This window comes from Oncorhynchus nerka, linkage group LG27, assembly GCF_034236695.1.
Source record: "Oncorhynchus nerka isolate Pitt River linkage group LG27, Oner_Uvic_2.0, whole genome shotgun sequence".
NCBI lineage: Eukaryota > Metazoa > Chordata > Actinopteri > Salmoniformes > Salmonidae > Oncorhynchus > Oncorhynchus nerka.
Genome location: NC_088422.1, coordinates 31363387 through 31390014, shown reverse-complemented (window position 1 = coordinate 31390014; position 26628 = coordinate 31363387). Strand labels below are relative to the sequence as shown.

General features: G+C 44.2%; 1 pseudogene; it reads right to left on the bottom strand.

Moving 5' to 3' along the window:
• Window positions 1–2059: 2059 nt before the first annotated feature.
• The window catches only part of LOC115111589 (anthrax toxin receptor 1-like), a 51493-nt pseudogene continuing 26924 nt past the window's right edge, over window positions 2060–26628 (bottom strand).

Sequence of the window (26628 nt, the reverse complement as noted above, 5' to 3'; positions counted from 1 at the left end):
CTTTACAAGTCTCTGGTGATGTGTTTAAACTATGGGACATTGCCTGCTTGCACCTTGTCATTAGGAGCCCCATGAAGTACATCGAAATAGTACATTTCACAGGTCAAGAATTGTATCAATCTGCTTTAAATCAGTGTTTTTCAATTCAAGACTTTGCTCTCGCTGCTTCAAATGTCACAAAGAAGCATTGTACTACACTGAGCAAATCAAACATTAGGAACACCTTCCTAATATTGAGTTGCTCCCCGCCTTTTACCCTCAGAGCAGCAAGGTGTTGAAAGCGTTTCACAGGGATGCTGGCCCATGTTGACTCCAATGCTTCCCACAGTTGTCAAGTTGGCTGGATGTCCTTTGGATGGTGGACCGTTCTTGATACATGCAGGAAACTGTTGAGCGTGAAAAGCCCAGCAGCATTGCAGTTCTTGACACAAACTAGTGTACCTGGCACCTACTACCATACTCCGTTCCAAGGCACTTAAATCCTTTGTCCTGCCCATTCACCCTCTGATTGGCACACATACACAATCCATATCTCAATTGTCTCAAGGTTTAGAAATACTTCTTGAATCGGTCTCCTCCCTTTCATCTACAGTGATTGAAGTGGACTTAACAAGTGACATAAGTAAGGGATCATAGCTTTCACTTGGATTCACCTGGTCAGTCTATGTCATGGAAAGAGCATGTTTTGTATACTCAGTGTATGTGTGCATAACAACAAATCATAAAAAAGACACAATTTGAAAAAATTACTTAAAGGATTCAACGTTTACTTCATAAATTCTAAATGACAATTGGTTACATAGCAATGACAGCTAAATCTGTACTTTCTTATACTGCCTTGCTTTCCAGTCTCCAGGCTACAGTACACTTATTTTGACCTGAGAGCCTGGCAGGTGCATGTAAAGTCAATACGTCTGTAATGAAAATAGGATTCCTTCACAAAGGAACACAGAGAGTGACTCCACTTCAAGTTTTCTAGACCCAACATAAAATACCTTCCTTTTCTACACATATTCAGATGGCTAAATATTTGGATGCGCCTTTTACTATACAAAATCAGACATCTGTACATCAATATGTACTTTCATGAACTTGACTCAATACAAAGCCAACTTTCCACGATTGTCTCCAATCTTCCTCTTATGGACAGACAGAAGGCCTGGTCTATATTACACCTCATCTGGAGGTATAGGAAAGTGTCTGATGCTGCAGGGGAGATTCTGATCCATTGTGTGGACAAGATCCCAGTCACTGGCACAGAACCACACATGCAGATGCCTGCCAACATGTGTGTCTGGGTGTGATAAGACATATAGTTTGTTCAAGTGTGTTTACATAAAACTCATCCTGTTTTATGGGCAACTCAAAGCATTACATAATCCAACTTGTGCTTGGAATATTTTGACCCATAGGCTGCCTATAGATTTTAGCATCAATAGTTGAAGTCGTTATGGCCCGGTTCAGAGGCTAACCATCGTTAACCTTGTGGCGATGACTGGGTTCGTTCTTGTATGAAGTTGCTGTTGAATTGCTCTGCCATTATTAGTATTAGTATTATTGTATGAGGTATTCGTGTTTGGGTTACCCCTGTGCTGTGATGTGGGTTTTATATGGTGTGTATTCTTTTTTCTCTCCACTGGCTATCTGGTAAACAGGCTACACTCTAGGCAGTCTCTTCTGCTGATGTGTGTGGGTCTGGTAGTGGTACTCTCTCTATTCTACTCTTTTTCCTTTCGGCATGGTTAATACCTGCCTGGCGCCCGAACAAAACCTTTCTTTACCCCTCTCTAATAAATACCGCTACAACCTATGATATTCTTTGGTCAGTTACACAATATGTAATTAGATTTTTTTTTTTTTATGTGACTTCAATAAACCACATTGAACCACAGGAGCAGCAATGACACAAAAAAAATAAACATTTTTTGGGGAAGGCCAAGAATATATACGTCATAACATTTTGAGATGAAATACAACATTGTAAACCCAACTATATAACATTAACCATTGATAGTGCTGATTCTGAGGAATTTGGCATAATTGTGAGGACTCGTATGCACACATTTATTGTAATTTATTCGTAATGATTATTTTGTTCACCACAGCAATCATACTCTGCAAAATAGTTATCCAACACTGAATGGACAATACAAAGACAAAAAGTAAGACATATTTATACACGCTATATGTAGAAAACATTTTAGGAATGCTATAAACCAACCAAGACCCATCATATGAATCAAACTGTCACATGGATGAACAAATTATTTAAACCACTGGAATGTAATTGCTCTCCAATAACATTCTGTTTTTAATTAAAGGCACATTTAAGGCGTAAAATCATCCTTTATGCTGTCATTAAGAAACATTGTCCTCGACTTGACAGTAATTGTGCAATGCAGCAGGGCATTGACACTAGAACATTTTTGTGATTCTAAGAATCCTTCCGCTGCTCATAATAACTTGTTTGTCAGTGAAAAACAAATATTGCATGTGGAAAATTCAGACCGATACATTATTGGAATGTCATTTGGAGACATCTCTCAATTTATTTCTGAACTTAATACCTCAGCCATCTCTCAAGAGCCTCCGTTCATTTTTTAAAACAGGCAACCATCCAACACTTGGCTTTACTTTGTTACGACGATATCGATCCATTCTTCTGTTGGTTGTAGAATGGACAGATGGGCTTAGCCCTTATTGCCATGACAAGGTAACAGTGTTTTGTGCAGACCTGACCAGCTATGGACAACATAGATCTGTCTATAAGGAAAGCTGTCCATCAGGAGATATCCGTGGAACATCAAGTACAACTTCTCTTTGTACTCTTGACCTACATGTGTACATGGGCCACTGTAAACAAATAGCTGACAAGTGTGTGAGCCACACAGATATCCTGGGTGGCAGTAGAATGAGGGGAGAGTTGTGATTCCTGTTGATCTTCCTTGTACTAGTACTAGTCAACCCCTGCCCTCCAAATCACTGCTGAGGATTTACAAAGATGGGTGTGGTGGTGGGCGGGCAGGGGGTGGGGGCAGGGGGCCTTGTCCTGGAGGAGGGGCCTGAGTGGGTGGGGGCAGGGCAGGGGTGGGGGCAGGGAGCTGGTTGGGGATGCAAGGAGAGGAAGGGGGCACATAGGAGGAGGGGGTATATGCAGAGTGGTTGGAGGGAGGGCTGGAGTTGGAGGAGGAGTGTAAGGTGGGGGTGTGATGGTAGGAGGTGGAGTAATGGGAGGAAGAGGAGTGGTAGAAAAAGGAGGGGTTTTTGAGAGCAGTGGAGGCAGTGTGGAGGATGGAGAGGGGGAGGCTGGGGGGCTGCCGGTGGGAAGGGGGAGTTTGCCTTGGGGAGGTGGTGGGTTGCAGCCTCTTGGAGGGGTGTAGATGGGGGCTGAGTGATGGTTGTAGTGGGGGTAGCGAGGAGGATTGGACTTGACCCGGGTGAAGTTCATGCATCGGCCCTGAAATGTAAGAGAGCGACAAGGTTAGAATAACACAATGTATTGTTTCTGAATCCACTGGTCAGTTGTAGAGGTGGTGTGGTTCAAAGTAAAAAGCAATACATGTATACATTCTCCAGTCTCTATTCATATCTAAGAGACACAGATCTCATGATAAAAATTAGGAAAGTCAGTCACATTGATGTTTCACAGACACCAGTGAGGAGATTTTATTTTATGCTATTGTATTGCTTTGTCAGTTGTGCTGGTCAGTTGAATTAGCTGGAGGCATAAAAATGTCTCTTGCTTCAAACTGTTACAAACTGAATGGATTGATTGCTACACCACATGTTCCTACAGCATGGCAACCTTTTTAAGAGAGTGTGTGCGCACTGTCCACCATCGACATTTCTATTTCAAAATGACTGGGTTAGGGAGACCAACACACATGCTGTGATTTCCCATCATGATTCATGTCTGCATAGTGTCAGTGCTAAATCCAAAGAAAAATCCTTGCTGCAAAACTTTTACTCAAAAGAAGATGTTTGTGATGCTATCCCAAACAATATCAATGCAAAGAACAGAGAGTACATAGGCCTATGCTTTAAGATTCATGTAGTTTCAAGTTTATTAGTCGTATGTACGGGATACACATGGTAGACAGTGTCCAACAACATGCTTACTTGCAGGTTCCTTCAGAACAATGCAACAACAATAAGAAATAGTAAAAGATAAGAATACGAACATAAAGTAAATTGCAATAGAATAGAATAATAGATTTTAGCATAAGTATAACGTATGAAGGCACAATTCGTAGTGTATAAATTGAGCAGTGTAATAAAAGTCTGGTAGCAACAGCTGTGATGTGTGTGAAGCATGAATTGAAGCAAAAAATGTATACGCAACATGCAACAATTTCAAAGACTTTACTGAGTTACAGTTCATAAAAGGAAATCAGTCAATTGAAATAAATTCATTAGGTCCTAATCTATGGATTTCACATGACTGGAAATACCGATACGCATCTGTTGGTCACAAATACCTTTAAAAAAGGTAGGGACGTGGATCAGAAAACCAGTCAGTATCTGGTGTGACCACCATTTGCCTCATGCAGGGCGACACATCTCCTTTGCATAGAGTTGATCAGGCTATTGATTGTGGCCTGTGGTATGTTGTCCCACTCCTCTTCAATGGCTGTGCAAAAATTATGCTGGAACATACTGTCGTACAAGTCGATCCCAAATGCTCAATGGGTGACATGTCTGGTGAATATGCAAGCCAGCCAGAAGAACTGGGACATTTTCAGCATCCAGGAAATGTGTACAGATCCTTGCAACATTATCAAAAACATTATCATGCTGAAACATTATCATGCCGAAACATTATCATGCTGAAACATGAGGGGATGGTGGCGGATGAATGGCACAACAATGGGCCTCAGGATCTCATCAAGGTAAATCATCAAGGTAACTCTGTGCATTCAAATTGCCATCGATAAAATGAGCTTATGAGTTTAAAATAGCTTATGCCTGCCCGTACTATAACCCCTCTGCCACCATGAAGCACTCTGTTCACAATGTTGATATCAGACCACTCTCCCACACGACGCCATACATGCTGTCTGCCATCTGCCCGGTACAGATGAAATCGAGATTCAACTGTGAAAAGCACACTTTTCCAGCATGACTGTGGCCATCGAAGATGAGCATTTGCGACTGAAGTCAGTTACGACGCCGAACTGCAGTCAGGTCAAGACCCTGGTGAGGAGGACGAGCACGCAAATGAGCTTCTCTGACACGGTTTCTGACCGTTTGTGCAGAAATTCTTCGGATGTGCAAACCCACCGTTTCATCCACTATGTGGGTGGCTGATCTCAGACCATGCCGCAGGTGAAGAAGCCGGATGTGAAGAGGGCACGACAAAGCCTATTGCCCCTCGAGAGACTGAAAAGATTTAGCATGGATCCTCACATTCTCAAAATGTTCTACAGCTGCACCATCGAGAGCATCCTGACTGGTTGCATCACTGCCTGGTATGGCAACTGCTCGGCCTCCGACCGCAAGGCACTACTGAGGATAGTGCGAACGGCCCAGTACATCACTGGGGTCAAGCTTACGGCCATCCAGGACCTCTATACCAGGCGGTGTCAGAGGAGGGTCCTAAAATTTGTCAAAGACTCCAGCCACGCTAGTCATAAACTGTTCTCTCTGCTACTGCACGGCAAGCGGTACCTCTTAACCTCTTTGGGATAGGGGGCAGCATTTTCACTTTTGGATAAATAGCATGCCCAATTTCAACTTCCTGCTACTCATGCCAAGAATATAAGATATGCATATTATTAGTAGATTTGTATAGAAAACTCTGAAGTTTCTAAAACTGTTTGAATCATGTCTGTGAGTATAACAGGGCAAAACCCAGAGGACTAACCGTTCAGAAGCATTTTTTTTAGGTCTGTGTCTGTTCAGTGAGTTCTCGTTGGCAAACGATATTTCTTAGGAACTGGTTTTCAGTTCCTACCGCTTCCACTGGATGTCACTAGTCTTTGGAATTTGGTTGAGGTTATTCATTTGTGCAATGAAGGAGGCCATCTAGGAACTGGGTAACACTGTTAAGAGTGCGCAAGATGTGAAAAGTAGCATGGTTTGTTGTCTTTCTGTATTTTATTTTTTTTATTTTACCTTTATTTAACTAGGCAAGTCAGTTAAGAACAAATTCTTATTTTCAATGACGGCCTAGGAACAGTGGGTTAACTGCCTGTTCAGGGGCAGAACAACAGATTTGTACCTTGTCAGCTCGGGGGTTTGAATTTGCAACCTTCCGGTTACTAGTCCAACGCTCTAACCACTAGGCTACCCTGCTGTATTGAACACAGATAGACCCGTCTACAATTTGATTGATTATTAACATTTAAAAATACCTAAAGTTGTATTACAAAAGTAGTTTGAAATATTTTGGCAAAGTTTATAGGCAACTTTTGAAATATTTTGTAGTGACGTTGCGTTTTTTGGAAGCTGTTTTTATCTGGATCAAACGCACTTTATAAATTGACATTTGGATATATATGGACGGAATTAATCGAACAAAAGGACCAATTGTGATGTTTATGGGACATATTGGAGTGCCAACAAAAGAAGCACGTCAAAGGTAATGCATGTTTTATATTTTATTTCTGCGTTTTGTGTAGCGCCTGCAGGGTTGAAACATGCTACCCTCTTGTTTACTATTGTGCTATCATCAGATAATAGCTTCTTATGCTTTCGCCGAAAAGCCTTTTAAAAATCGGACATGTTGGCTGGATTCACAACGAGTGTAGCTTTAATTGAATATCTTACATGTGTGATTTAATGAAAGTTTGATTTTTATATCATTTTTTTTTTATTTGCCGCGCTGCATTTTCCCTGTTTTTTGCCCAAGTGGGACGCAACCGTCCCCTATACCATAAGAAGTTAACAGCTTCTACACCCAAGCAATAAGACTCCTGAACAGCTCATCGAATGGCTACCCAGACCATTTGCATTGTCCCCCCCCCCCCCCCCGCCTTTTTTATATGCTGCTGCTACTCTCTGGTTATTATCTATGCATGGTCATTTGAACTCTACCTACAGTAGAAGTCGGAAGTTTACATAGACTTAGGTTGGAGTCATTAAAACTTCTTGATGCACCCATCCCATTAGCGGGATCATTTTCGTCAACCACCGCTGAATTGCAGAGCGCCAAAAATTCAAATTAAATCACTAAAAATATTTAATTTTCATGAAATCACAAGTGCAATATAGCAAAACACAGTTTAGCTTGTTGTTAATCCACCTGGTGTGTCAGATTTCAATAAAGCTTTTCGGTGAAAGCATACCAAGCGTTTATGTAAGCACATCTCTCTCAGTAGGCAAAATATTACAAACAGCTAGGAGCCAACTAGATTGGTCATGAAAGTCAGAAAAGTAATAAATTAAATCGCTTACCTTTGATGATCTTCAGATGTTTGCACTCACGAGACTCCCAGTTACACAATAAATGTTCCTTTTGTTCCATAAAGATTATTTTTATATCCAAAGTACCTCCATTTGGTTGGCGCGTTATGTTCAGAAATCAACAGGCTCCAGCGGTCACGACATCGCAGACGAAAATTACAAATAGCATCGTTTTTTATAATCAATCCTCAGGTTGTTTTTACAATATATAATCAATAATATATCAACCGGGAATGGAGCTCCTTAGGAGAGAGAAAATGGATGCTCCAAGCTGTTGCGCATACAAAACGCTGCAGGCACCCAGCCATACAATGACGCGATGTGATCTTTCTCGCTCATTTTTCAAAATATAAGCCTGAAACTATGTCTAAAGACTGTTCACACCACGAGGAAGCCATAGGAAAAGGAATCTGGTTGATATCCCTTTAAATGGAGCGAAGGCAGGCTATGGAACATGGAGCTTTCAAAATAGAGGCCACTTCCTGGTTTGATTTTCCTCAGGTTTTCGCCTGCAATATCAGTTCTGTTATACTCACAGACAATATTTTGACAGTTTTGGAAACTTTAGAGTGTTTTCTATCCTAATCTGACAATTATATGCATATTCTAGATTCTAAGCCTGAGAAATAGGCAGTTTAATTTGGGTACGTTTTTCATCCAAGCATCAAAATACTGCCCCCTACACTCAAGAACTAGTTTTTCAACCACTCCACAAATTTCTTGTTAACAAACTATAGTTTTGGCAATCTACTTTGTCCATGACACAAGTCATTTTTCCAACAATTGTTTACAGACAGATTATTTCACTGATAATTCCCTGTATCACAATTCCAGTGGGTCAGATGTTTACATACACTAAGTTGACAGTGCCTTTAAAGAGCTTGGAAAGTTCCAGAAAATTATGTCATGGCTTTAGAAGCTTCTGATAGGCTAATTTACATTATTTGAGTCGATTGGAGGTGTACCTGTGGATGCATTTCAAGGCCTACCTTCAAACTCAGTGCCTCTTTGCTTGATATCATGGGAAAATCAAAATAAATCATCCAAGATTGTAGACCTCAAAGTCTGGTTCATCCTTGGGAGCAACTTCCAAACACCTGAAGGTACCACGTTCATCTGTATAAACAATTGTATGCAAGTATACACCATGGAACCACGCAGCCGTCATACTGCTCAGAAAGGAAACGCGTTCTGTCTCCTAGAGATGAACGTACTTGGTGCGAAAAGTGCAAATCAATCCCAGAACATCAGCAAAGGACCTTGTTAAGATGCTGGTGGAAACAGGTACAAAAGTTACCACAGTAAAACAAGTCCTATATCGACATAACCTGAAAGGCAGCTTAGCAAAGAAGAAGCCACTGCTCCAAAACCACCATAAAAAAGCCGACTACGGTTTGCAACTGCACATGGGGACAAATATCTTAGTTTTTGGAGAAATGTCCTCTGGTCTGATGAAACAAAAATAGAACTGTTTGGCCATATTGACCATTGTTATGTTTGGAGGAAAAAGGGGGAATCTTGCAAGCCGTAGAACACCATCCCAACCGTGAAGCACGGGGGTGGCAGCATCATGTTGTGGGGGGTGCTTTGCTGCAGGAGGGACTGGTGCACTTCACAAAATAGATGGCATCATGAGGCTGGAAAAAATATGTGGATATATTGAAGCAAAATCTCAACACATCAGTCAGGAAGTTAGGTATTGGTCGCAAATGGGTCTTCCAAATGGACAATGACCCTAAGCATACTTCCAAAGTTGTGTCAAAATGGCTTAAGGACAACAAAGTCAAGGTATTGGAGTGGCCATCACAAAGCCCTGATCTCATTCCTATAGGGAATTTGTGGGCAGAACTGAAAAAGCGTGTGAGAGCAAGGAGGCCTACAAACCTGACTCAATTCACCCAACTTATTGTGGGAAGCTTGTGGAAGACTGCCCAAAACATTTGACCCAAGTTTAAACAATTTAAAGACAATGCTACCAAATACGAATTAAGTGTATGTAAACTTCTGACCCACTGGGAATGTGACAAAAGAAATAAAAGCTGAAATAAATTATTCTCTCTACTATTATTCTGACATTACACATTCTTAAAATAAAGTGGTGGTTCTACCTGACCTAAGACAGGGAATTTTAACTAGGATTAAATGACAGGAATTGTCAAACTGAGTTTAAATGTATTTGGCTAAGGTGCATGTAAACTTCCGACTTCAACTGTATGACTCCAGGTCGGGTTAACAGGAGCTTGCAAAGTTTTCAACTCAGGTCCACCAGGAATTGTTTATGAGAAAACATACCCCTCTCTCTCTGACTCTTACCAGAAGCCGCCATTCGATCCATTCAAAATATGGAGAAGCCATCTGGTTGAATAGCAGAGCCGATTGTATTGTCCGTAAGCCATGTCTCAGTAAAAACAAAGTCCCAGCATTCCCTGATGTCCCTCTGCAATTGAAGCCTTGCTGTGAGTTCACAAAGTTTATTTTCCAGCAATTGGACATTAGCCATCAGGATACTAGAAAGAGGAGGCAGTTTAGTTTGGATGTATTTATGCATTTATATTCCAAACAATAGTCAGTGTTTTGTAACACTGGCTTATGTTTTGTAATATTAAACAATAACCCTACGTACATGCTTTGCATTCTGTGCGAGCTTTCCTCTGGTCAGGATTATTGTCAGTGACAATATTGCGTGTATACCCTCTTTTGTGCTTAAATCGGTTAAGCTGTCTTACCTACCTCTCTCCTTGCAATCCAACTACAGTGGATAGGTTACCAGTTGTCTGGGTCTATCTTAGTCCCTGTCGAGCAGCCTGAGAGAGGACTGAAGTGAGAGAGCATGAGGAGCCTCATCCTGTAGGAACATTGAGGCAGGCTGGTGAGACCTTTACTGACTGCTGTGGTTGAACCACTAATTCAAATCAACACTCCTGTTCCCTTGACTCACGTAGCAGAGCAGATTTTTATTTGACTACCCCCTGACCTTTGACAAATAGTACATTTATGAAAGACTACCTGAAATGAATACAAATAGGTTTTACTTCTTGAGTGCAGCTCTCTGACTTCAAAGCACAAACTAAGACGTCAAACAATGAATACCAAATGTGGATGAAACATCTACAGCTGATGCAACCCTTGCTGTGTGCCACCACACCATTATGTTTGCTTTGTGTCTTAAATTGAAAACAGTACAGCTCCTCATTAGAGCCCCAACCAATGTGAATGGACAAAGCCATTGATCATGTGACACCATTCATTCCTATGTGAAGACTCAATAGCACATTGAAGCCAAATGAAGTTGGTTAAGATGGCATCTCAAGGATACATAACATGCTCAGTTTGAGCTAATCCAGGAAGTGATGTTGCAGGCTAGCTCAGTGCTCCCCCCTCTTATTGAATAACTCTAGTTGAAGGCCAACCAGGGTCCTCAGTCTGCCATTGGCAACTAAATTGTCCTTATAACTTATTCTGTGTGTGATTTTAAAATTGGTCCAAGGACATACATCTGGTATATTAGAAGCAATTATTGGTACCATGATTGTCTTCTAAAAATGTTGTTATTTACATTTTTCCATTGACTGGGGATTCTGTTTTCTGCAGTTCTGCACTTGGCCTTGAACTTCCGTGGCTTCAGTGAGAGGGGGCAGTTGTTCTCTCCTGGCATCAACACAGGGGCAGAGGAGAGGAAGCAGGGGCTCAGCTCTCTCCCCACTAGCCCTGTCAGTGCACTGGAACATTGGGTAAAGGGAATCGGACTGAGTATGTGATGTTTAGTGGGAGTATTGCTGGAATCCTTGCCAGATTCTTTCCCTCCCACAGCTGCATTGGTTTGGAGGAAACTATAAAAACAATGCCTTAATTTGAGATCTTAATTGCAACCAGAGCAGGTTTGTTTACTGAGAGTCAACAAGAAAACTACAGAGCTCTCTGCGTACTAATGAACTAACAGCTTTATGGAGACGAGGTTTCACTCCTACTCTTAATTATGTACGGCTTAGTTGTTATTAATGTCAGCAGTCATTTACAGTGTGATAGGCATTAGAATAGAGTCTGCTCGTTTAGATTTTTGCTTTTTAAGTCTTATTTCCCCTCATGTGCTGGCAAAGGTAAATTCATGACAGCATTCCAAGTTTTCTGATGTCTCTATAATTTCCACTGTCTCTATTCATCATCTTACAGTGGGGTATGCAGCCCAATGGAGCTGCAGTAAGCTGTTGTACCTAAGAATAAAAAGCCTCATTGGACATTTTGTGTTCAGTCAGTGCAACAGGCCTTTCATGTGCTCCCCGCAAGGGCACAATGCTTCCCCTCGCCCTGCTGTGTACTTTACTGTAATATCTTCACATTCGCCTCAACAAGTTACACAATTAACCACATAGCTTTATGTACAAGGAACAACTAATAAATCAGCCACATTGGAAAATGCTAAAATCTTTGGATAATTATTTGTTTGAGCCCATCCCTCAGGTGACATGACTGAAGAACTTTGCTGACAATGCACTTTAGCTCCATCCACCCTGAATAGCCACACATTAATTCCGGTTGAACTTCCTGTGAAGGAGGAAGTAGAGTCTATGTATGCACAGCTCTCAACGCTGGCAGTAACTCTCAACGCAGCCTGTAACTCTCAACGCAGCCTGTAACTCTCAACGCAGCCTGTAACTCTCAACGCAGCCTGTAACTCTCAACGCAGTCTGTAACTCTCAACACAGCCTGTAACTCTCAACACAGCCTGTAACTCTCAACGCAGCCTGGAACTCTCAACACAGCCTGTAACTATCGGGGGGTTTCTAAAGTCATGGGTGCCAGCTCACTACTACTGTAGTTTTCCCAGCAGTCCTCTCTTTCTACAGTATGTGTGTTTTATTACTGGCAGCTGTACCCATTTATGTTGCTACATTTTCTGTTGCTTCAAAATGTACTCATCATGCAAAGCCTGATTCATGCGTCACCAAATAAAAACACAGACTGGCTTTATGGAGGAGGAGGAGGAGGAGGAGGAGGAGGAGAGGGGGGGGAGTGATGGAGTTTCTAATGGAATAATGGACTGTACCCCTTAGCAAATGACAAGTAAAAATGTTTTACACAATATTTTTTTTGCTTGGATTTCATAGTTCCCTATTGAAGTATAACTTATTTAAAAAACTTATTGTTTAATAGTTGAAAGTCACAACATCTGATAGATTGGCCAATGAACATCATGTGGCGATATAATAGTATAGCTACAGTATGTTTTAGAGACTTCTGTACAGAACACTTGTGTAACTATACGCTGGTTGGTTACAGGTTGCTTGATCAGGAAAATTGCAAAAATAATTACATTTTCCTCCAGTGGAAACCATGACGTGTTTCATGGAGCCCTCGGTTCCATATGACGCAGGCAGAGTTGGATTGGAAAAGGGGGCCTCACATGAACCTTGCTCTGTCTACATGTAATCCAGCATGTTGGGTCTTACCTTATCTCCTGGGTGTGGTCGCATCACAGACACACGGTCATAGCCTTTCCTCAGCAAAACCCACAGAGCATCCAGCTTGCCCTGCAATCACAAAGCAGTACACAATACCAATAAGATGCGTTTTGTGCATGGTTTTGTGTTGGTGTGACTATAAGTCGCTATTGACACACTATACTAATACTTTACATGAATTTCCAGGGATTATCTTCGAACTCAACCCATAACTTCATCATTTTCTCAATGCATGTCTATCTTTTACCAATTAGAGTGTTCACATTGTAGATAGAAATTCAATTTAATTATAAAACAGCTGACCCAAATTATTATCAAAGCCAGAACCTGAACAAATTATATTTGCTCATTGTGAGTTCTACATAGACCCAGCCATTGCTAAGAGGTTGGGGAAGGGGGCAGAACAAAAATAATCTGTTTTTCTACACAAAACTACTGATTCTGCAGCCCTTGTCCCCTGGAGGTCAGTCCAGTGTGTATCTGGTTTCAATTAGCCATCCCCTGCTGACTGTCAGGACATATAGAACCATGCCTTTAACTCGTGCCTGGCCCTGTGTGTAGAGGCTCCATACCAGTGGTCACGTAAGGACTGGGACCCCAACACTAAAATATGAAATGCCTACATAATAAACTCCAGCTTCAACCCATCCTATCAGTCAAATACATGGCCATATATAAAGGAACCTATGTTGAGTATGTGATTGAACTTGACAACTGTGTGTGCAATGTATTGTCCAGGTCAATACCTTAATTGGTGAGTACCACTTATGAGGGCCAGGAGGCTTGCGCGTGCCATTGTTGAGGATGCGAGTCGGGGTCTGTATAAACTCCTGTTCGGGCATCTTCACCCTGGCGTTCTTGGCCTTCTCCAGCTTGGCTCCCTCCTCAGTAGAGCCTTTCTCACCCCAACGCACCTGACAAATAAAAAGAGGTTTTCAGACCGGTCTAGCTTAATTTCAACCACATTCAAGCAGTCGGATCAACCACTTAGTGTGTGCTTGGTTGTTTGCCATTGCTGTTCTTTCAAACAGTCTTCCTATGTCAAATAGCATGGAGAGGACAGCTGTATATTGTGAGGGAGGGCAGGTTCATTACAGTAGTATGAAGTACAGTAGTGGGAATGAAAGCTGGTTGTCAGAACTTAAACACAGCAGGGCTCCAGGGAAGCTCACCTCCATCCTTTTGATTCCACCCACACCTCTGCCACCATAGTAGGAAGCATCAACCGTGGGCCACTTCTTCTTGGGCATCCCATCTTCTTCCTCATCCTGAAGTGGGGGGAAATAGAGAGAGTGTTAAAGACAGGTGTTAATATCGCACATTTGGTTCACAGTATCTAAGACAGGGTTAATAAAAATGTAGGTCTGAGATGATTGATAATTTCACACACACTGGTACCATTGGTTCTGAGATACAGTTTAAACACCAAGCCCCCTGTCTCTCCATCTTTCATATACACTGCTCTGTCTAATATTTCAGGTCCTGGGTATGATTTCCTTTATTTTCTAAGTCAGTCTCCATCTACTCACTCTCCCCCTCGCCACATTACCTCCAGTCCCGTCCGTGGCGTGCGTCAGATCAGAGGAAATGACAGAGTCCACAGCCCACCTCCTCATGTTTCAGCTCTTTCACAGGCCCAGATTCAGACTAATTGAATCCATCAGGACTATGATCAGGGCCTGCCAGGGAGGAGGTGGCAATAACAATAGGCTGACGCCATCACCCTCACTGACCCTCAGAGAGACACAGACAATGGGCAAAGAGCTTCACAGAAAAAAGGAAGAGATACCTCCTATATGATCTAATTGAATTGGAGTAGGGGAGATGCTAACTTCACCAATGTTGTGTGGACATTCCATGTGCCGGGTTAATGAGGTGATTTTACGACAATTGATATCTTACAAAATCAACATCTAAAAGAAGCACTGGTATAATCATAATGATATCAGTTGAGAAGACAAGTACTTGGATTGTGTCACTACGGTATACACCTCCCTCTCTATTCTTTCCTGATGAACCATAGACACGTACCCCCCCCCCACAAAGAAAATGGGTCTATAATAAAAGGAATTAATTGCAACATTTATGTGCTGTAAAAAAAGCTTTATGACGTTTAACTGAGTCACATTTGGTAGAATTCTGTTGACAGTTGAAAATGTTTGTAAGTAGAGTCATTTGCGGTGCTGTTTGTTGTTCACTGTGAAAGTATTTATTGTTGTGAAGTATTGATAGTTTCATCTGATTAGTCAGTGAATTTCCAGAGGTCAGGAGGGATTTCAAGGAAAGGATTCCAAACAGATGGCTCTTAAATAAGGCCTTAGTTGAAACCTTAAACTTAAAGAAAATCCCATACAGTGAAGTAAAGGGACAATTATTCTCAGCTTTCTTTTTATCACACTGTACATGGGGGGTATAGAAATTGATTATCAAGTTGTACAGTGATCAAAGAAGATCTCCTGCCTTTTTTATCGGAATGTATTTGCTGGGAGTAAAGGGTGGTTTAGGACTACATGAGGTGTGGGAAAAGACAGGTCTTCATAGTGGGAGGGTGTTGTCCTGAACATGGTGGATACAGTACTACATATCTATCATGACACTACTTCAAAGACAAAACCACAGCAAATGGGGCGGAATAAATATCTTGGTCAAATGTCAGTCTATAAAATCATGGGGAATATTCCAAATGGTCAGTGAGGTTTGTGATAATTGAAGAAAATGGACCAAAAGCAATGGTTTCCAACACCTATTAACATTCTAAATGGTTTTGCTACATGTCAGTCAGTCAACTTTAACCTGGTAGCCTACAGTAGTGTCTCTCTCTATTTCACTAAAACTATCCACCAAAAGTATTATTACTTTACCTATAAAACAAATGGCTGAAAGTGTATTTCTCTTCTGCTTAATGGCCATTACATTTAGAGCCACATCATTGTGCTACGGTGAGTGAACAGAGACTTCTCTACCCTTCCAGAGACAATCTCTAACTATAAAGTCAGACATACTGTGGAAAATCTAACCTACACTCCAACAGTAATTAAGTGAAGGGTTTCTTTTTTTCATGTATTTTTTCTTACCGAACTGTCTTCCAGTACTGGTGGTGGTGGCTCATGGATCATCTGTTGTGGGGGGGTGAAGAGACAGAGTTTAATGAAAGAAAACAAACATGTACTTCAAAATACACATTTAAAAACAGGGTTACATGAAATCACATGGCTCAGGAATAGTTTTTTTCTCTCCCTTGTTCAACTATTTACAAGCGACTGACCTAGAAATCTGCCATCCAGATTCCTAAAGGTGGGATGTTGGTTGGGTGGGGAGCGGAAGAGGGGTGGGGGAGAGTAAAGGGCATGCGAGTGTATGCTCCATGCGCACTTGTTTTTCTGTTTTCAACTGTGATGAAATTCAAGGAAACCTGTGTAAAGCGTTTTAAGGACATCTTAAAACATTTTACAGACAGCTTTTGACTACCAGCTCTTCCTGTTGGATTTAGGCAGAGCCCTGTGATGATGTAGTAGAATATTAGAATAATTTAAATGGTTAGGAAATATAGATAAAACTGTATTTTCCTCAGATTCTCTTCTCAATCTATAGCAAGATACATGTTTGTGGTGTGTCTATGGCCAACAAAATGTTGAGCAACTATAACTGTAAACACTTAGAAAATAACCTGGCCAAGACAATTAATATACATGACTTGAAATGATACTTATTTTCCTCTGTGCTTCCCAAAGCCTGGAATACTAGCTGATTTCCCATGGTAACCTAGCATCACTTTCCTAAACAGTGCTGGGCAAGGATTTCCACCGAAAATAACTGACAAGAACTATAAAGGTAAGGAGAGAGAGAGAGTAACATAGTAAAAACGGGCATATTTTTCTGCATCTTTCCAACTTTTCTGTTTCCAGGCTGGTAAAACAGATATTGAAAGGGCAATACACACCATAGACCATAAGTGTTGCATTTGGTTAGGCATGGTTGGGAGGGAGAGGCAGTAGATTGGAGTTGGCATGGAGTTATTCTGAGAATGACTAACCTATGTATTCTGGGAAAAAGATGTGACCTCATGGAATTTGTTTTAGGAGCTTTGGCAAACATGAACACTGTGTGATTGTGTAACCTACTTCCCATATCTTGATGATGGCGTAAGTTTCCTCTCTCCTCTCAATGTTTTTGTCTAAATACTAGAACAATACTGAGAAGCTACATTGCCCTTGACCTCCATGAGCTGAGGGGGCAGCGGTTCTGTGACCTCCAGTTGAACAAATGACTTCAACAGAGGGACTAATTACTTCAGCACACATTTACCACTGGGTTTTGACCTCTGGTGACCTCTGGGCATAATGGACTAACACAATCAATTGGAGGCCAATAAGGCCAAGGAGTGTCATCCTTCACTAACTCATAACCATCTCACCATGGGAACGTTGTTCAGGTAAGTAAGGTGCTCTGAGTGTGCCAAGGTCATACAAAAGAACTCTGGAAAATAAATCCATGATCACAGTGTATAAACAGTATAAAGAGTTGTCTCAGAAAAGACTTAGTGGAAATCCTGTAAGCTACACATACGTTTACCTACCGTATAGGGCAATTTGTGTTTCATCTAAAAAGGTTACAGCTTGTAAGACACTGTCCATGAGTGTGAATGTGACAGATAATGTATGTGACTCACCACAGTGCAGCAGAGAGGCCAGAACCACCAGAGCAGCATGAAGACTAAGAGCATCATGAGGATGAGCAGGGCGACGGCCAGGATGGTTCCATTAGACTGGGACAGACAGAGAGTGAGGGACACCGGTCAAACTCAGTCTCTACTGAGCTGCACAACAGTGCAAAGGCTGAGAACCATCAGAAAGTTCAAGTGCCTGTTATTGTGTAACTACAGGGGAATAACATAATAAGGCATCGTTTGAGACAGTTATTGGTTCCCGTGAGTCTTTGATGGGGTACGGCATAGCACATAGTTGTGTTGCACAGTGGGGTGGTGCATTTTGTTCTTACACAGCTCACAGTTGTAATGGTGACTGAACTGGAGATGAAACTAAGACCTTCATTCATGCTGACATAGAGGTTGGCTGCCCTGGAACACAGATGGAGTGTAAAGAGATAGAGTGTGGTGAGGATGGGTGACAGAAATATCGGCAGATAAAGATAGAACCTGATATTCATTCAGTTATGGTAGTACTTACATTCCCTCTTCCTGTAGAATAGGGGCAGGACAGAGGAGATATGTATCTTCCACTATTAATGGCTTCACACCTAGAGGAGTAGAGGAGAACGAAGGGTCACCCATACACAAACCATAATGGTTCTGCTGTTAGTCAGAGTGTAATTCAGACTGCACAGATCAAACTTCCATTTCAATCATCCGAATCCATTGACCTTTCGAGAAGTGACGCAGATGCAGACATGTATCAGGAGCTTAGATGTAAATACTTTTTGAAGCCACTGTACATCTCTTTACTTTTTCAAAAACAAATTGTGTTACAGGCCGAATTTAAAATGGATTCCATTGAGATTTTGTGTCACTGATCTACACAAAATATCAAATATTGTCAAAGTGGAATTTTGTTTGTAGGGAATTTTAGAAATTAATGCAAAATGTAACGCTGAATTGTCATGGGTCAATAAGCATTCAACCCCTTTGTTATGGCAAGCCTAAATACATTCTGGAGTAAAAATGTGCTTAACAAATCGCATAATAAATTGCATGGACTCATTCCGTGTTCAACAATAGTGGTTAACATGATTTATAAATGACTACCCCATCTCTGTACCGTACACATACAAATATCCATAGTCCCTCAATCGAGTAGGGAATTTCAAACACAGATTAAACCCCAAAGACAAGGGAGTTTTTTTACTGACTCGCACAAAAGAGCACTGATTGGTATATGTGTAAAAAGAAAAAAAGCAGACGCTGAACATCCCTTTGGTGATTTATTAACTAGGCTTTGGGTGGTGTATCAATACACCCAGTCGCTATAAAGATACAGGCGTCCTTCCTAACTCAGTTGTCGGGGGGGAAGGACAATGCTCAGGGATTTCACCAAGAGGCCATGGTGGGAAACAAATTCACCTTTCAGCAGGACAATAACCTAAAACACAAGGCCAAATCTACACTGGAGTTGCTTACCAAGACGACATTGAATGATTCAGTTTTAGAAAAATGGCTGTCTAGCAATGATCAACAATCAACTTGACAGAGCTTGAAGAATTTTAAAAGAATAACGGGCAAATATTGTACAATCCAGGTGTGCAAAGCTCTTAGAGACTTACCTAAAAAGACTCACAGCTATAATCACCAACGCCAAAGGTGCTTCTACAAACTATTGACTCAGGAGTGTGAATACATATGTAAATTATATATTTCTGTATTTTATTTTCAATAAATTAGCAAATAAAAAAAAATGTTTTCACTTAGTCGGTATGTGGTATTGTGTGTAGATGGGTAAGGAAAAAATATAGTTAACCAATTTTGAATTCAGGCAGTAATGTGGATGTCAAGGCTGTGGGTAACTGGTGAAAGGAGTCAGGCGCAGGAGAGCTGAGATGCATGGACAAGGTATTTAATACAAGAAAACACCAGTACAAAACAACAAAACCCGGCAACAATAATAACAGCCGTAAGATACAACCTAACAATAAAACAAATACACACACAAACATGGGGGAAACCAGAGGGTTAAATAATGAACATGTAATGAGGGGAATTGAGGGGAATTGAAACCAGGAGTGTAGAAAACAAAGACAAAACAAATGGAAAATGAAAAGTGGATCGGTGAATGCCGCCCGAACAAGGAGAGGGACCGACTTTGGCGGAAGTCGTGATAGTACCCCCCCCCCCCCTTGACGTGCGGCTCCAGCAGCGCGCCGAACCCGGCCTCGGGGTCGACCCGGAGAACGAGGCGCAGGGCGATCCGGTTGGAGACGATGGAAATCCCGCAGCATCGAAGGGTCCAACATGTCCTCCACCGGCACCCAGCATCTCTCCTGCGGACCGTACCCCTCCCACTCCACGAGGTACTGAAGGCCCTTCGCCCGACGCTTCGAGTCCAGTATGGATCGGACTGCATACACCGGGGCCCCCTCGAAGTCCAGAGGGGGCGGAGGAACCTCCTGCACCTCAGACTCCTGGAGTTTACCAGCTACCACCGGCCTGATGAGAGACAGATGGAACGAGGAGTTAACACGGTAATCTGGGGGAAGCTGTAAATTGTAACAAACCTCGTTCAGTCTCCTCAGGACTTTAAATGGCCCCACAAACCGCGGACCCAGCTTCCGGCAGGGCAGGTGGAGGGGCAGGTGGAGGGTTGAGAGCCAGACCTCACTGCGGTGGCGGTCTGTTCTGGCTTTCTGACACCTCACTGCCCGCTGAAGGTGCACATGAGTGGCGTCCCAGGTCTCCTCAGCGTGCCTAAACCAGTCGTCCACCGCAGGAGCCTCGATCTGGCTCTGATGCCACGGCGCCAAAACCGGCTGGGTCCCCAGTGCTCACTGGAAAGGGGTAAGGTTGGTAAAGGAGTGGCAGAGCAAGTTCTGGGCCATCTCTGCCCAGGGTATGAACCCCGCCCACTCCCCCGGCCGGTCCTGGCAATAAGACCGCAGAAACGAACCCACATCCTGGTTTACTCTCTCCACCTGCCCGTTACTCTCGGGGTGAAAACCTGAGGAAAGGCTGACCGAGACCCCCAGACGTTCCATGAACGCCCTCCAGACCCTTGACATGAACTGGGGACCTCGATCAGATACAATGTCCTCAGGCACCCCGTAGTGCCGGAAGACGTGTGTGAACAGGGCCTCCGCAGTCTGTAGGGCCGTAGGGAGACTGGGCAAAGGGAGGAGACGGCAGGACTTAGAAAACCGATCCACAACGACCAGGATTGTGGTGTTACCCTGTGAGGGAGGCAAATCCGTCAGGAAATCCACAAACAGGTGCGACCACGGCTGTTGTGGAATGGGCAAGTGTTGTAACTTCCCTCTGGGCAGGTGCCTAGGGGCCTTGCACTGGGCGCACACCGAGCAGGAGGAAACATAAACCCTCACGTCCTTAGCAAAGGTGGTCCACCAGTACTTCCCACTAAGACAGCGCACTGTCCAACCGATGCCCGGATGACATGTGGGCCCAATAGATCAAACGGTCGCTAACAGCAAATGGAACGTACAGATGCCCAGCTGGACACTGGGGGGGAGTGGGCTCTGTACGTAATGCCCGCTCGATATCCGCGTCCAGCTCCCACACCACCGGTGCCACCAGACAAGAGGCCGGAAGTATGGGAGTGGGATCCATGGACCGCTCCACTGTGTAATACAGCCGGGACAGTGCGTCTGCCTTAGTGGTCTCGGAACCTGGTCTGTAGGACAGGGTGAAGACAAAACGGGTAAAGAACAGGGCCCACCTTGCCTGGCGAGGGTTCAGTCTCCTCGCAGCCCGGATGTACTCCAGATTGCGGTGGTCAGTCCAGATGAGAATAGGGTGTTTAGCCCCCTCAAGCTAATGTCTCCATGCCTTCAAGGCCTTGACAACAGCCAACAGCTCCCGGTCCCCCACGTTATAGTTTCGCTCCACCGGGCTGAGCTTCTTCGAAAAGAAGGCACAGGGGTGGAGCTTTGGTGGCGTACCCGAGCGCTGAGTGACCACGGCTCCTATCCCAGCCTCGGACGCATCCACCTCCACTATGAATGCCAAAGAGGGATCCGGATGAGCCAGCACCGGAGCCGAGGTAAACAGAGCCTTCAGGCGACCAAAAGCCCTGTCCGCCTCAGCCGACCACTGCAAACGCACCGGTCCCCCCTTCAGCAGTGAGATGATGGGAGCCGCTACCTGACCAAAACCTCTGATAGTTGTCAAACCCTTAAAAACCACTGCACTTCCATAACCGTGGTGGGAGTCGGCCAATTACGCACCACTGAAATGCGGTCACTCTCCATCTCCACCCCTGAAGTGGAAATGCGGACTGGAAGGAGACGGACTGTTGGAAAACAGGCATTTCTCAGCCTTGTCGTACAGGTCATGCTCCAACAGTCGACCAAGCACCTTGTACACCAAGGACACATGCTCGGCGCGTGTAGCGGAGTATATCAGAATGTCGTCGATATACACCACTACACCCTGCCCGTGCAGGCCCAGGAAAAACTTGTCTACAAAGGCCTGGAAGACTGATGGAGCATTCATCAACCCGTACGGTATGACGAGGTACTCATAGTACCCTGAGGTCGTGCTAAATGCCGTCTTCCACTCGTCCCCCTCCCGGATACGCACCTGGTTGTAAGTGCTTCTGAGATCCAATTTTGTGAAGAAGCGCGCCCCATGCATTGACTCGATCACACTGGTGATGAGAGGCAGCGGGTAACTGTACCTCACAGTCATTTGGTTGATGCCTCGATAGTCAATACATGTGCGCAGACCTCCATCCCTTTTCTTCACAAAAAATAAACTCGAGGAGGCAGGTGAAGTGGAGGGCCGAATGTACCCCTGCCCGAGAGATTCGGAGACATTTGTTTCCATAGCCTCTGTCGTCTCTTGCGACAGGGGATCCACGTGACTCCTGGGAAGTGCTGCGTCTACCAGGAGATCTATCGCACAATCCCCCCGTCGATGGGATGGTAATTGAGTCGCCTTCTTTTTACAGAAGGCAAGAGCCAAATCGGCATATTCAGAGGGGATGCGCATGGTGGAGACCTGATCTGGACTTTCCACAGTAATAGCACCGACGGAAACCCATAAACATCTCCCCGAGCACTCTCCTGACCACCCTGTGAGAGCCCTCCGTTGCCACGAAATAGTGGGGTTATGACATACCAACCAGGGTAGGCCCAGCACCACGGGAAACGCAGGAGAATCAATAAGAAATAAACTTTCTCTCTTTGTGACCCTCCTGCGTAACCATGCCCAGTGGAGCGGTGGCCTCTCTAATTAGCCCCGACCCTAATGGTCGACTATCTAGGGCGTGCACAGGGAAAGGCATATCCACAGAAACAATGGGGATCCCTAAAATATGGGCAAATGATCAGTCAATAAAATTCCCAGCTGCACCTGAATCTACGAGTGCCTTTTGCTGGGAATGCGGGGAAAACTCAGGAAAATGTATAAACAAAAACATGTGAGCAACAGGGGGCTCTGGGTGAGCCTGGTGCCGACTCACCTGAGGTGACACGAGAGTGCCCTGCCTGCTGCTTCGACTCCCAGAGGAACCTCTCTAGCACCGACCAGCAGTGTGCCCTCTGCGGCCACAGATGCTGCAGGGAACTGTCCCTCCCCCGGTCGCCCTAGGCGCAGCACCTCCCAGCTCCATGGGCGTCGGAGCGGTGGTGCTGGGGGATGGAACTGACAGGCCCCGATCCTGACATCCGCGGGTAGCCAGCAGGTTATCCAGCTGGTTAAACGTGAGAGAGTGGTGTCCCTGCTGGCCAACTCCCGACGGACGTCCTTGGGCAGACTGCACCGGTAGTGATCGATCAGGGCCCTGCTGCTCCATCACACGCTTGCGGCCAGGGTCCGGAAGTCCAAGGAGAACTCCTGTGCGCTCCTCGTCCCCTGCCTCAAGTGGAACAGACGTTCACCCGCTGCTCTACCCTCAGGCGGGGGTGGTCGAAAACTGCCCGAAAGCGGCGGGTGAGCTCTGCGTAAAGGTCCAACACCGCTTCTCCTTCCCCCCATATGGCGTTGGCCCACTCCAGGGCTTTCCCTGAGAGACCGGAGACGAGGCCAGACACGCTCTCACGTCCTGAAGGAGCCGGGTGGACGGTCGCCAGGTAGAGTTCCAGCTTGAGTAGGAACCCCTGGCATCCAGCAGCCGTCCCATCATATTCCCTCAGGAGTCGAATCCCACTGGGACCGGGTGAAGGATGGGTGAACCGTGGTGCGTGTAGTGGTGCTGGTGGAGGCGCTGGAAGTACTTCTCCTCTCTCCCATCATTCCATCGTCTGCAGCACGTGATCCATAGCGGTGCCGAGACGTTGCAACATGGTCGCATGCTGTTGGACGCGCTCCTCGACCGCCAAAGGGGGGTTGTCTGCTCCTGCCATTTATGAGGTGCGTGTTTCTGTCAAGGCTATGGATAACTGGTGAAAGGAGTCAGGCGCAGGAGAGCTGAGATGCATGGACAAGGTATTTAATACAAGAAAAAAACAGTACAAAACACAATACTATGGTGCAGGAAAAAATACCGGTACCACGAATAAATGGGCGTAACAACATAACCCGGCAACAATAATACCAGCCGTAAGATACAGCCTAACAATAAAACAAACACTCACACAAACATGGGGGAAACCAGAGTGTTAAATAATGAACATGTAATGAGGGGAAATGAAACCAGGTGTGTAGAAAACAAAGACAAAACAAATGGAAAATGAAAAGCGGATCGGTAATGGCTAGAAGTCCGGTGACGTCGACCGCCGAACGCCGCCCGAACAAGGAGAGGGACCAACTTCGGCGGAAGTCGTGATAATGGAGCAAAATGTGGAATAAGTCAAGGGGTATGAATACTTTCTGAAGGCACTGTATATCAACTGATGTCTGGAGTTCATTGACTAATGATCATGAAATTACATCATCTTATTGGATTTTTTGTATTGTACTGTGACATAATTAGTGTTCACAACAGAGAGCAGTTGTAATTTCTCTTGATGGTAACTCATTTAACATACCAATCTAATATAATACAGAGATGCTTAAGGACCATACTTAAATACCCTAGTCCTGACACCCATTTGACAGAGCAGAGACAAAGACAATGATTAAAAGCCTGGCCTTCATTTTTAAAGAGAACCTCCTCAACTTATGAAATGTTGCAAAACAGATCCAGTGAGCATGGTCATCGCCCAAGACTGCCTGTTTATCCTGGCTCAGGGTTAACATACCCCTGCACTGAGGAAATCAACATGAGCGCTCCACAGCAAACGGATGACCGCTCCTCTCCTCTCCAGTAACACCCTGCAGGACGGAGGGGAGGAATTGGGACCAGGGGGAGATCAATACTGCAGCCTGCCAAGCTGAGCTCAGAGCCAACACAAACTCAGCCAGATATCCCATTCAGAGTTCAACTCAGAGGTCACCCACCTTATACTAAGCTATCAAAGGGGACTGAGAGAGTTGAGGGCCTCTTTGAAGACAGGCAGACTGTTTGACTGGCTGACTATAAAGGGCTCTTTGGTCCCTCTCTCAGGTGAAGGGTTCTACCATTTAATACCATAGGGATCTAGATGCTGCCGCCAACAGCTTTGCTTCATGTCACAACACTTTGTTACACAGTTTACGCTGTGCTCATGATAAAAGGTCATGTAAAGTTTTACTACTGAGTGCAGACATGTGCCCACTGTTAAAGCTTACTCAATAAATCACAGCCAAATGTTAATGGTCACATACACATATTTAGTAGATGTGATTGCAGGTGTAGCAAAAATATTGTGTTCCTAGCTCTAACAGTGCAGACCAGCCTATTTAACCAATACTGAGACAATTTAACATGACATTGCTTCTGAGAATACAATAACATGGCTGCACTGTGTCTGTCAAGTAAGATTTGTGGAGAACTATACAATCCCAATAAAATCAGGATTACTCCGGTTCCTGGGCATTTCTAAAGAATAAAGTCTTATCATGTCACAAGTGGTGGATTCTCATCTTTAACACAGTTCCTTCGGAAAGTATTCAGGCCCCTTGACTTTTTCCACATTTTGTTATGTTACTGCCTTATTCTAAAATTGATTGATGGTTCTTTACGGTAGAGTGGCCAGACTGAACCCACTCCTCAGTAAAAGGCACATGACAGCCCGCTTGAAGTTTGCCAAAAGGCACTTGAAGACTCTCAGACCATGAGAAACAAGATTCTCTGGTCTGACAAAACCACGATTGAACTCTTGAATGCCAAGCGTTACGTCTGGAAGAAACCTGGTACCATCCTTACGGTGAAGCATGGTGGTGGCAGCATCATGCTGTGGGGATGTTTTTCAGTGGCATGTACTGGGAGACTATCGAGGGAAAGATGAATGGAGCAAAGTACAGAGAGATTCTTGATGAAAACCTGCTCCAGAGCGCTCAGGACCTCAGACTGAGGCGATGGTTCACCTTCCTAGAGGACAATGACCCTAACCACACAGCCAAGACAATGCAGGAGTGGCTCCGGGACAAGTCTCTGAATGTCCTTGAGTGGCCCAGCCAGAGCCGGGACTTGAACCCGATCAAACATCTCTGGAGAGACCTGAAAATAGCTGTGAATCTCCCCATCCAACCTGACAGAGCTTGAGAGGATCTGCAGAGAAGAATGCAAGAAACTCCCCAAATACAGGTGTGCCAAGCTTGTAGCGTCATACCCAAGAAGACTTGATGCTGTAATCGCTGCAAAAGGTGCTTCAACAAAGTACTGAGTAAAGGGTCTGAATACTTATTATAAATTAGCAACATTTTCTAAAATCCTGTTTTTATTTGTCATTATGGGGTATTGTGTGTAGATTGATAAGGAAAATAAACCATTTCATCAATTTTAGAATAAGACTCTAACGCAACAAAATGTGGAGGTCAGGGGGTCTGAATACTCTCCGAAGGCACTGTATCTCCATGATGATGCCCACTGGAGCCATCAGGGCAGCATCTGTCACAGGGAGGAAGGAATGCTCCCGACGTCTCTTCACTGCCAAAGTTCAGAAGGCCTGTATTTGCTGCTACTGCTTTTCCTGGAGACATGGACTCAGACATTCAGTTGCTGAACACATGTAGCTACACATTGCTCCTTTCCTACGAGGGCTGGAGCCTTTGGCAGTAGAG